Genomic DNA, 12137 nt, shown 5'->3' with positions numbered 1-12137 from the left:
CTCTGTGATCAGGCCAACTTCATTAAAATGAACTTTGTTCCCTGAGGATTCGATCATGGAGGTGTTATTGTTTGCTTGATCACAGTTCCTATGGCTACTGGCTGACAGTGAGAAGGGAACAGGTATACATCAGCATCTTCCTGTAAAATAGGGATCTGACCTCATTTATAGGCAAACAGGCAGCAGTCAACCTTGCAAATGGCACAGCATGAATAGAATCAAGAGAGTTCTGAATGATTTAAGTAGAAAAGAACATTAAATGAAATAGTACATGTGGAAGTATGTGTTCTATCCCTGGTTCCGCTTACATCCTGAAGCTGTTAACCATTCACAGCAGTATCAACCTTCGTATCCAGAGGGGAGATCATCCAACTGAAAGGTTACAAACTGGCAGCCCTCAGGCCAAATAAAACCCATAAACCTAGTTTGTATGATTTCCTAGTGCTTAAAACTTGTTTTGGGAGATTGGGATTGACATATATACACTAATATGTATAAAATAGATAACTAATAACAACCTGCTGTATAAAAAAATTAAAATTCAAAGAAGAAAAAAACTTGTTTTGAGTCAACTTTTAAAAACTCAGTATCTTTTCAGGACTTCCCTGGTGGTCCAGTGGTAAAGAATCCTCCTTCCAATGCAGGGAATGGGGGTTCGACCCCTGGTCAGGGAACTAAGATCCCACATGCCGCGGGGCAGCTAAGCCCGCGGGCCACAACTGCTGAGCTCGTGCCTCAATGAGAGAACCTGTGTACCGCAAACTACAGAACCCACACGCTCTGGAGCCTACGTGCCACAACTAGAGAGAGAAAACCCACATGCCACAACTAGAGAGAAGCCCCAGCGCTACAACTAGAGAGAAACCCATGTGCCACAAAGAAATATCCCACATGCCTCAACGAAGATCCGCGTGCTGCAACTAAGACTGGATGCAGCCAAAAAAAAAAAAAAAAAGAAAGAAAATAAATTTTTTAAAAATTAGTATCTTTTCAGTGAGAAAGAAGTCCAATTTGCAGTGTCAATGCCCTCCTGTCAAAGGTTATCAAGAACAAACCTATAATTGAACAAAGTTGGGTGTACTGACTCATTGCAATGAGGGAGACCACACAATACGAGAAACTGGGAGGCATCTCAGTAAGAGATGTTGTAAATGACTTATTACAGGATTTGAGCTTGTGTTAGGTTTCTGGGAAGGATTCAAGGAAAGGGGCTTTGTTCTGATTTGGATGCTGTGAGGAAGTGGGGAATAGTTCTATGACTGGTATCGTAAAACTTTTTATCTAAGTGGTGGGAAGAAAGGAGCAAGATTAAAGCTATCACTGATAAAGAAAGTGAAGTAATTTATATTAGGCAGGATAGGGATACTTGGCATTTCTGTTGTTTGGATAATGTTCTTGTTTTTGACTGTGTTCAGACATAACGACAGGGTGGTCTTGTTTTATCTTGATCCATCACAGTGACAGAGTGGCCTTGTCTTTGTGATGTTGGTGTTCTGTAAAATTGTTTATGTTTATCAAGAGAAAACAACAGTCTAGCTGTGAGTGTCATACTAGCTCCTATCAACACCAAGGCCTAGATGATAGTGCCAGGCCAGTTCCAGGCTGTCAGAGGATGCTTTCTCTTTCTCTGTCTCCCTCTTAGCCAAAGGCAGATGGAGTCAAGCCTCAGAACTTTAGCCTACTAGCCAGCTCTTCACCATTGCCAAGATTTTGTTCATCAGGAGACTGTCAAGAGAACATCTATAGTGAGCCTATGGTTAGTCTTTCCTTCTCCTTTTGTTGCAGAATGAGTTCTCAAATCCTCTGACATGATGATGGTTGCACAGTAGCATTTAAAACTCTGACCAGAATACATCAGCCAACTGCACCACAGGAAATTACCAGAAACTAAATAGTTATTAATCCTTGTAACAGATCCTGAAGACAGGGGCCTAGAGTATCAAATCCAGGCAATGAAAACATGTCCCAAAGTCCAGCTTGCCTTTTATAGTGATTCAAGTGACTTTTTTTTTTTTTTTTTTTTTTTTTAGCATAGTCACAGGCTGCTCAACTTGACCTGTATTTATACAGGTGCAGCAAGCAGTGTTTGCCAAAGCATACATTTCCCCTTGGTTAATGAATTTAAGTTTAAACTAGTTGTTGGGCTTCTGAATAGAAGTTGGCATTTATGATGTCTGCTGAGGTTAGAGGCAAGATTTGGATCACCTTTTCCAGTACTATTACCCCTCTCTGGGAAGTATAGCTCATACAGCATACATGATAATGAAGTAGGTTATCCCTCCTGGGAGTTTTCCTGAATAGCCTGTTCTTGAACAGCCTGCCTCATTTTGGAGATTTCTGGAGAAGTGGTAATTTAAAATATCTGAAAGGCTCTTAACAATTACTCTGAATACACAGGATAAGTTAGAGTGCAGCAGACAGGTAAAAGCCTGATGTCTGCATAGGAAGTCGGACCCTACTGAGGCATAGGTTGTACTGGGAGTACCCAATTTTTGGACTCTTGAGGTGGACAGATTCCTTGAGTGGAGTTACATAGTGCTTGCAAACAGGCTGGAGTGTCTCAGAAGAGAATAGACTGACTATTAGAGCAAAGATAGCCCCAACCTTATATCCCATTCTTGAATGACCTAGGTTTTATGGGTAGGGTTATAACGACCTCAGCAGAAGCATTTCATTCAAGAACAAGTTTGTAAGACTGAACTTTGGAATTAATTATGTGAGAAAAACTTAAGACAAGAAAGGACTTGTAGAAGGACATCTACCTTCTGAAGTGTTTGAAGTTATTACATTTTTTTGTCAGCAGGATTAGATGGGGAGGCAACGGTTCCAGGAATGAGTTAAATTCAGAGCAATACCTAAGGTCTGAGAAATACACACCGGCATATTTTTTTTCCTTAAGCAGCGAAAGGAGACCACAGGGGGTCAAAAGTAACAGGATGAAGATAGGGAAGACCATATTAAGATAACTTTTAATCAGTTAAAGAGGATGTTAAAGACAATAATAGGCAATATTACTAGGAGAACAAAGGGTATGGAAGAGGGCACTGAAGAAGCAAAAAATCTTGTTCTGCAGAAGCTATTCACATGTGCGGTTAGCACCTTTTTCCTTCATCTTGGACAGAAGCTGCCCACAGTCAGCAGCTTACAGAAAATGTCTAACAATCCTCAGTTTGAGGTCCCCCAATGGACCGGATGCCCAGTACTCTGGAGTAAGTGATGTACATCTTTTCACTTCGGAAATATGAACCGAAAGATCAACAGCTTGGAGTTTTATTGTATGTCAGTTATCTGTTAAAGGTTCTTTTTGTAGAGGCTCAAGGGCAGTTTTTTTCTGATTCTTTTCCTGAAGACCAAATCTCCAGGTTTCAGATCATGCAGAGCTGCTTAGGTGGGTGTTTTGGAAATGCAGCTTATATCTATTGGTGCTAAATCTGGAGGTATTATATGAATCCCTGAAGAAGTTAGTCATGTAAGTATAATGGGGTCAGTCTAGGATTGGAAGTGATTCCCAAATGCATGGAGCAGTTAACTCAGAAGGAGATAACCTGTGGGTCCTGCAGGGACCCACAATTGATCTTATTTTATCAAGGGCAATGGCAAAACTTTGGGTTTCTGAGAGTTTTGATAATGATGAGTTTTTTCATTCCTTTAGTTCTCTTTCTTTTTGCTGAAGATAGAGGATGATATGGACAGTGTATTTTCCAAGTAAAAGGTATAAAGAATCTTTTAAAAATAATGGTACCAGTGAAATATGTCTCTTTGTTACTAGAGAGGTAAATTGAGACCCCTTTCCCCAACGGTGGGAATTTTAAAATCAAGCAATTTTTTCTCTGCTAATATGTCCATAGCTCTCCAGCTAGAAAAAGTCTCAATCCACCCTGAGAATAAACAATAACTAGAACATACTTATAGTTTATTTGGAGGTGTTCACAGAGCCTCAAGGCTTTGGTTCTTGTCCATGTCCTACCTTTGCAGTCTTACCAGGAATATGTCACTGGTTGGTAAGATGTGCATTGGAAAATCCTCAGCAATACCCTTAAAGTTACCCCCCACCAATGTTGGTTCAATGTTGTCAATTTATCTCTACTATTCAGGCAATATCAAGAAGCATTCTTGCTAAACTCCATTTTTACTATGGCTACTTCCTTAGATAACAGAAAAATATCTACAAGTTTTTAATTTGCTGTCCATTTTCTACGGACTACTATAGATGTCAGGGAATCTCTCTTTCTTTTTGGATTAAAAAACTTTTTTTAAATAATATTAGATTCACAAGAAGTTGCAAAAATAGTATGAAAAGGGTACCATGTACCCAGTTTCTCCCAGTGGTAACACCTTACATAACTGTAGTACAGTATCAAAACCAGGAAATTGACATTGGTACAATCCACAGACCTTATTCAGATTTCATCAGTTTCATATACATTCATTGCATTTGTGTGTATATATACAGTTATATGCACACATGGAATTTTATCACATGTAGATTTGTGTAACCACTATCACAATCAAGATACAGAACTGTTCCATCACCACAGAGATACCTTGTGTTATCCCCTTATAGTCACACATCCCCTCTCCCCACCCCACCTCGCCCCAGGCTTGTCTTAACCTTTGGCAACCACCAATCCATTCTCCATGTCAATAACTGTGTAATTTCTAGGATGTTGTATAAACAGAATCACACAGTATGGAACATTTTGAGATTGACTTTTTTTCACTCAGTATAACTCCCTTGAGGTCCAACTAATTTGTTGCATGTATCGATAGTTTGTTCCTTTTTATTGCTGAGTAGTATAGTAACCAAAAGCTGAGAAGCCTAACAGGAGACTGTGAGGCAACCCCAAAATTAACAACAGAAGAAAGCTGTTACCACTCCTGGAACCAGAGGAACAAAGGGCAGTGTTACCAGATCCCAGAGCCAGGGTCACCCGTAGAAGCCAGAACTGTGGCCAACCTTTCTTGTGGGAGCTGGACCCACGTGAGAGCTATTGCCATCATGGGGGATGATACTTAATGTGGATATGGGAGTTGGGGTGGAGGAGGGTGCTGGTAGAGAAATGCCCTGGCTTCTCCCTTCCCCCTGCTTTTCATTCTCCTTCCACGGACTTGCATTTGCTGAACCAACTGGAAGCCAGCTGACACGGCTGCCTGAGATAGGTAGCCTGCAGCGGTCACCTTGCCACAAAACTGAGCACATCAGGTTTTGACAGTTCCCTAACAAAGAAAAACAGCCATGGGCTTCTCCTTCTTCACGTTAGGAGGGTGGCTGGGTTTACAGAGTTGCAGTGATGGACAGTGATATGTAAAAGGAAACAATAATATTTCACAGGCAGATAGGCCACCAGCTGAGAAGTACTGAACATTATCTGTCAACAGAAGAGTCTTTAGAATGGGTAACCATTTTAGTTAGTAGAGACCTTAGAACTAAATCAAGGGAAAATTTCCCATACTCTGCTATTGTTGCTGTAGTTCTTAGATGAAGCATCTATGTCTTGGCTACTGGGTCTAATAAAAAACTGAAATAAGCAGTAGGCCTCCGATGATCCCCATGTAATTGACCAGTACCCCAAATGCTTGTTCACACTTTTCATGAACAAAAAGGGAAGGGGCTTGTGAATCTAAAATTCTGGAAACAGATCTTTTTGTAGACAGTTATCATACCAGTCTGTGCTTAAATATGTAGGCTTTATTTTTTAACTTGAAAAGTATACAATTCTTGACATATATTCATATTAATATGCTTTACTTATGTGTAAGTAACTTAGAAAGATACCCTCTCTTTTCAATTTATTATTATTTTTTTAATTGTGAGTTTAGTAGACAAAAGAGCTCTCACAATAGTTTTGAATTAATTAAATTTGGTAAATTGCAGATAAACCTAATGATTCCTATTGTTCTTTTTATAGAAAAAAGGAGCAGATCTTTGTGCTATTCGATGGCTATTTTAGGAAACCCAAACATAGTTTAGGCACAAAAAAAAATATCCTAATAGTTTTATTAGCCTAAATTTGGGGACTGAATTTAGGAAAGGCAAAATCAAGAATAGTTGTAGAGGAAACAACATATAAGTAATAAATAAATATCTAAAGAAAAGATATATTTATAGGCAATATTGTAAAAACACACAGCAATGAACAACAATGGTTATTAGGAACTTAACTTAAAAAAAAAAAAAACTCTTTTCAAAAATGATTTAAGGTCTTCCCTGGTGGTGCAGTGGTTAAGAATCCGCCTGCTAATGCAGGGGATACAGGTTCAAGCCCTGGTCCTGGAAGATCCCACATGCTGCGGAGCAACTAAGCCCATGAGCCACAACTACTGAGCCTGCGCTCTAGAGCCCGTGAGCCACAACTACTGAGCCCACGTGCCACAACTACTGAAGCCCATGTGCGTAGAGCCTGTGCTCCGCAACAAGAGAAGCCACCACAATGAGAAGCCCGCACACCGCTATGAAGAGTAGCCCCCACTCGCCACAACTAGAGAAAGCCCGCGCACAGCAACGAAGACCCAACACAGCCAAAATTAATTTTTAAAAAATGATTTACGAGTATATCAAAAAGCACCAAGAGTTAATAGGATATTTTTAGTGACAAAAAGGAAAGAGTAGACTTTCCCTGCTCTCCGCAACTAGAGAAAGCCTGTGCACAGCAATGAAGACCCAAAGAAGAAAGAAAGAAAAGGAAGGAAGGAAGGAAGGAAGGAAGGAACTTCTACTAGTCTGGACATTAAAAAAAAAAAGCCCCAATTCTCATTTTCCTCCTTTTATATATTATTCATGTAACAATTTTCAGTAAATGATTTATTAATATACCTTTACATATATGTGTATTTAGGCATTCACAGATACATAAATACACAAATAGGTAATAAATTGAAAGCCTTAAAACGTAATTAGGGACTTCGCTGGTGGCGCAGTGCTTAAGAATCTGCCTGCCAATGCACGGGACATGGGTTCAAGTCCTGGTCCAGGAAGATTCCACATGCCGCAGAGCAACTAAGCCCGTGCACCACAACTACTGAGCCTGTGCTCTAGAGCTCACATGCCACTACTACTGAGCCTGCGTGCCACAACTACTGAAGCCCACACGCCTAGAGCCCATGCTTTGCAACAAGAGAAGCCACTACAATGAGAAGCCCGTGCACCACAATGAAGACCCAACGCAGCCAAAAATAAAAAAGTAAAAAATAAATAAAATTTTAAAAAAAGATAAATAAGTTCTGGGGATGTAATGTACAGCATGGTGAGTATTTTTTTTTTTATGTTTTAGTATTTATTTTATTATATGGTGAGTATTTTTAAAAATTTCAAAAGGTAAATCATAAATGAAAACTAAGATAATTTACTTAACTTATAAAATCAATATAAAAAGTAAAAAGGTTTAAATCATAAGAAAACTAACCCTGATCTTGTACAAACCAAAATATTGTGCTGGCATTATTTTTACATGGCAAATTAAAATGCAAATACACTGGATCATGCCAAAAACTCTTCTTTTATCTTGGAACTAAGGCCTTATCTTATCTATAACTATAATTACAAAGCCTATTACATAAATATACTTTTCAGAGCCCACAAAGGAAACATATATAGTTTAGCAATTCTTTCAGACATTTTTGATTACAGTTGACCCTTGAACAACGTGGGGGTTAAGGAACTTAAGAAACAACACCCCCCAGTCCCCCACCCCCCAAGGCACAATTGACCCCCTCCTCAAACTTAGCTACTAATAGCCTTACTGATAATATAAACACTTAACACATTTTTTATATGTATTATATAATGTATTCTTACAATAAAGTAAGCTAGAGAAAATGTTATTAAGAAAGTCATAAGGAAGAGAAAATAAACTTAAAGTACTGATTGTATTTATCGATACTGATACCATATGTTTACATGGTCTGTTTACAAGATGAATCATCTGTCAGTACCTACGTCAATACTGTCTTATGTTACACAAAACATTGTAGATAGTAAATGTATTAGTAACACTAGACATCAAAAATGAAAAGACAGGGAATTCCCTGGTGGTCCAGTGGTTAGGGCTCCATGCTTCCACTGCCAGGGGCATGGGTTTGATCCCTGGTCAGGAAACTAAGGTCCTGCATGCCGCACGACGCAGCTAAAAAAAAAAACCAAACAAAAGATAGTGTGAAAAAGAAATTTATATTTATTTACAGATAAAATGATTCATGCATTGATAATGAAGCAGCAATATGACTGCCTTCTGGTAACCTAGTGTAATCGATAGTGCCATGTATAGTCTGTAAATGTTTGTGTGTGGGAGTTTCGATAAATTTTTACTTTTTCTTTATATATATATATTTTTGGCTACGTTGGGTCTTTGTTGCTGCGCACAGGCTTTCTCTAGTTGTGGCGAGCGGGAGCTACTCTTTGTTGCGGTGTGCGGGCTTCTCATTGCAGTGGCTTCTCTTGTGGCGGAGCACGGGCTCTTCTCTTGCTGTGTGCGGGCTTCAGTAGTTGCAGCACGCAGGCTCAGTAGTTGTGGCACGCGGCCTTCAGTAGTTGCAGCGTGCAGGTTCTAGGGCACGTGGAATTCAGTAGTTGTGGCTCACGAACTCAGTAGTCGTGGCTCACGGGCTCTAGAGCGCAGGCTCAGTAGTTGTGGCACAGGTGCTTAGTTGCCCTGCGGCATGTGGGATCTTCCCAGACCAAGGATCGAACCCGTGTCCCCTGCATTGGCAGGTGGATTCTTAACCACTGTGCCCTAGGGAAGTCCCAAAATTTCCCTTTTTATAATAGATTTGGTATATTTTATGATAGTAAATGATAAAATACACTAGTATCTGTTTATAATTTATGCACTCATGATATACCTTTTTCTTAATTTTTTTGATATTTTTAGGCTACACGTTTTCTCAAATTGTTACAAATCCCCCCCACAATTTTTTCCAATATATTTACTGAAAAAAATTCACGTATACGTGGAACTGTGGAGTTCAAACCCATATTGTTCGAGAGTCAACTGTATTTAACTGGATTGTGCACATTCAATGAAATATTTTTTTGATAAGTTAATCTTTAAACTTTTCCAAGAGAGGAAAATGGACAGCAAAAAAAGTGAGAGGGAGCTACTTCAGAAAAATATGAAACTATCACTCTAAAAAGCTAATCCATGTTCCCTCTGCAAGTAAAGATAAAACAGTTTAAATGCAAAAACCCTCCAGATTTTGACATATACATACACACACACGAAGAGTGACATTCCACCTAATTTTAAAAATATCTTAGGCACTTGATAATTTCAAAGAGCTATATAATTTAAAAATCGGTATTTATTAACCTCCAAAGTACGGAAATGAAATATCACCTATGTTAAACAAAATAATCTCTCTTTTTGACAACCAAGACAATCTCCTCATGAGGGTTTCTTATCTTTTTGTTCTAAGGTAACTATCAAATAAAGAATCTTGTTCTTGTCCCAAGTTCCTCAAAATGGCCACTGCAATTCTAAATTGTCCCTAGTGAAATTGGGTCAGTTAGAAAGATAAGGGTACGAGCTAGTGTAATTGTGAGAAAACATGAAGGAATCAGGTATTTGGCCCAGTTTTAGTTGAGATAAGAGTTCATAAGGCCAGTGCTGTGCAACCTTGTATCTCTAGAACTTGGCCAAAGACCAGTCATCACTGATCAGAAGCCAGAGAAAATGACCTGATTCTGGGCAGAAGAAATGAAAAAAAGGAGTTCTCAGGGACACAGACAAAACTGAGGAAGAAGTCCTTATAAAGGTTTGGAATGGCAACCTGAGGCAAAGTTTATTCAAAGGACACTGGTTTGAGGATACCTTCTGAATTCCATAGTCTCCAGGGCTGGCTGTAGGACAGACTTATTGGGCCTTCGTTGATGGAGTTATTTGTCTGGTTAATTCTGATAACAAATGACACTGCAGCATGCTAACTAGTTACATGACCCCTGAGTGGCTGGCATCCCCAACTTCTTAGAGGGATAAGTGGTGTTCAGCCACCAGAGACTGAGCAATAAATAACAGGTTCATGTTGCCCTCAGACCTCCAGGGCTACATACCCATCCTTTCCCTATAGACTTTTCCTCTTACAGACAAACAACATTCAAAACACTAGACGGGGGGAATCATGGGAGCAGATAGATGTAGAAAGCCAGAAAACAAATTCCCCAAGGAAAAATAAAAATCTAATTGGATAACCAAAAAAATGGAAGAGGACCTTACTCCAAGGAAAATAAACAAAATAATCCCAACACTCAAGGGTCTCAACGGAACATCAGAGCTCAATTCAGCAAGAACTTACCTCCCAGCCATGGGCAGGATGGCACCTCAAATAGTTAGAGACACGAGGGGTCTCAGATGTGCACATTGTTACTAGAGTCAAGGGTTCCAGTCCAAGGTAGTGAGGGCTTCAGCTGAATCTCTGTGGATCCTCCATTTCTGATAATGCCCTCCAGCCAAAGACTACTAGGAACACACCTGTAGTAGAATGAGGGAGACCGCACACCATGGGGAACCCATTCTGGGCATCTCAGCAAGTGCATATTAAAAAGGACTTATTAGAGGATTGGGGCTTGTGTTAGGTGATTTTCTGGGAGGGTTTGAGAAAGGGGAGATTTGCTCTAGGTTGGATGCTGCCAGGAAGTGGGGATAATTCTTTCTGGTTTTCTTTCTTTCTTTCTTTCTTTTTTTTTTTGCGGTACGCGGGCCTCTCACTGCTGTGGCCTCTCCCGTTGCGGAGCCCAGGCTCCGGACGCGCAGGCTCAGCCGCCATGGCTCAGGGGCCCAGCCGCTCCACAGCACGTGGGACGCCACCAGGGAAACCCCTTTCTGGTTTTCTTAATAATTCTTATCTAGAAGTTAGGAGGAATGGATCAGTGCTAAAGCTGTAGTTGGTAAAGAAGCAGCAGTCACTCAAACTGTGGAGAGGGTTGTGTTTGGTCATTTTTGTGGTCTGGACAATGTTCTCGTTTTCGTGTTCAGGCATGATTATGGAATGGTCTTTCTCTCCATCCATCAGCGACTGGTTTTTGTCTGATGTTGGTGTTCTGTAAAATTGTTTATGCTCAACAAGGCAACACCACAGCCTAGCTAATAGTGCCAGGCCCCCTACTAGCAACACTGAGGCTTCTGAAGGAAGAGTGCAAACTAGCTCCCAGTTGTCATGAGCTGCTTTTCTCTTTTTCACCAGCTACATTTGAAAAATCAGAATTGGCAATCCTTTTGGTAAAACATGGGCTCTTCAGATCACCACAGGACTCATGACTCCCCAGTACCTTGTAACTGGTCTGCCCCACTCATTTACACTCCTACCTTGTCTCCTGGCATTTAAATTTGCACCCCTCACTAGCAGAAAAGGAACCAAGCAAGCCCAGAGAGAAGTGACTTGCCTGATCACACAGTGAACTGATGGCAAGGCGGAAACTACAACTTTGTGTTGAGTTTTCCCTCCAGAGGATCCGTCTGCTAGACATTCAGGTCGATTGTTAAATCTCTGAGGTATCAGCCTCTCAACTGAATGTGGATGGGACTGGATAAAAACACTTCTCACCACACTTTATCAACAATGTGTTCCCAGCTTACTTCTCCTTTCTTTAGGGGTTGGGTGTCTCACGACATTGGCTGGGATTCTAAGGCCTTTGCTCAGCTGCTCCAGCCACTCCTGACCTTCTTTCTGCTTCTCAAATATGCCAAGTGTGTTCCGGCCTGAGGGTCTTTGTATTTGCCCTTGGCTCTGCCAGTAACTCTCCGCCCTCACACCTCCACGGGGCCGCTTCTTCTGAGCTTCAGCTCAGTATCACCTCCTCAGGGAAGCCTTCCATGACGACCTTACCCTGCTCACACCCTGCATGCCCTAGCACTACCGCCATCTCCTCTGCGAGGCCACATCCCTCTAGCCTCCTTTAAGAGCGTCCCTTGGTGCTTCGTTCGCAGCTCCCCTCAGTCTGTCAAATGCGCGGGGATGGGAGGCGGGAAACTGTGCCCAATCCCCTGCTTCTCTGGGCCACTTTTCCCTTTACGCCCACGAAGCGCTCTGAGAGCAGAGACACGCGGCAGGGACACCCGTTTCCACAGCAGGCTAGTGGCCAAGCGCCTCCTACACCGGGTCTCCAGCACTGGCGACTGGACCGCACTTCCCGCGGCGCCCTACCC

The sequence above is a fragment of the Tursiops truncatus genome, chromosome 15, assembly GCF_011762595.2.
Source record: "Tursiops truncatus isolate mTurTru1 chromosome 15, mTurTru1.mat.Y, whole genome shotgun sequence".
In the NCBI taxonomy this organism is placed as follows: domain Eukaryota; kingdom Metazoa; phylum Chordata; class Mammalia; order Artiodactyla; family Delphinidae; genus Tursiops; species Tursiops truncatus.
This window is presented reverse-complemented; position numbering follows the sequence as displayed.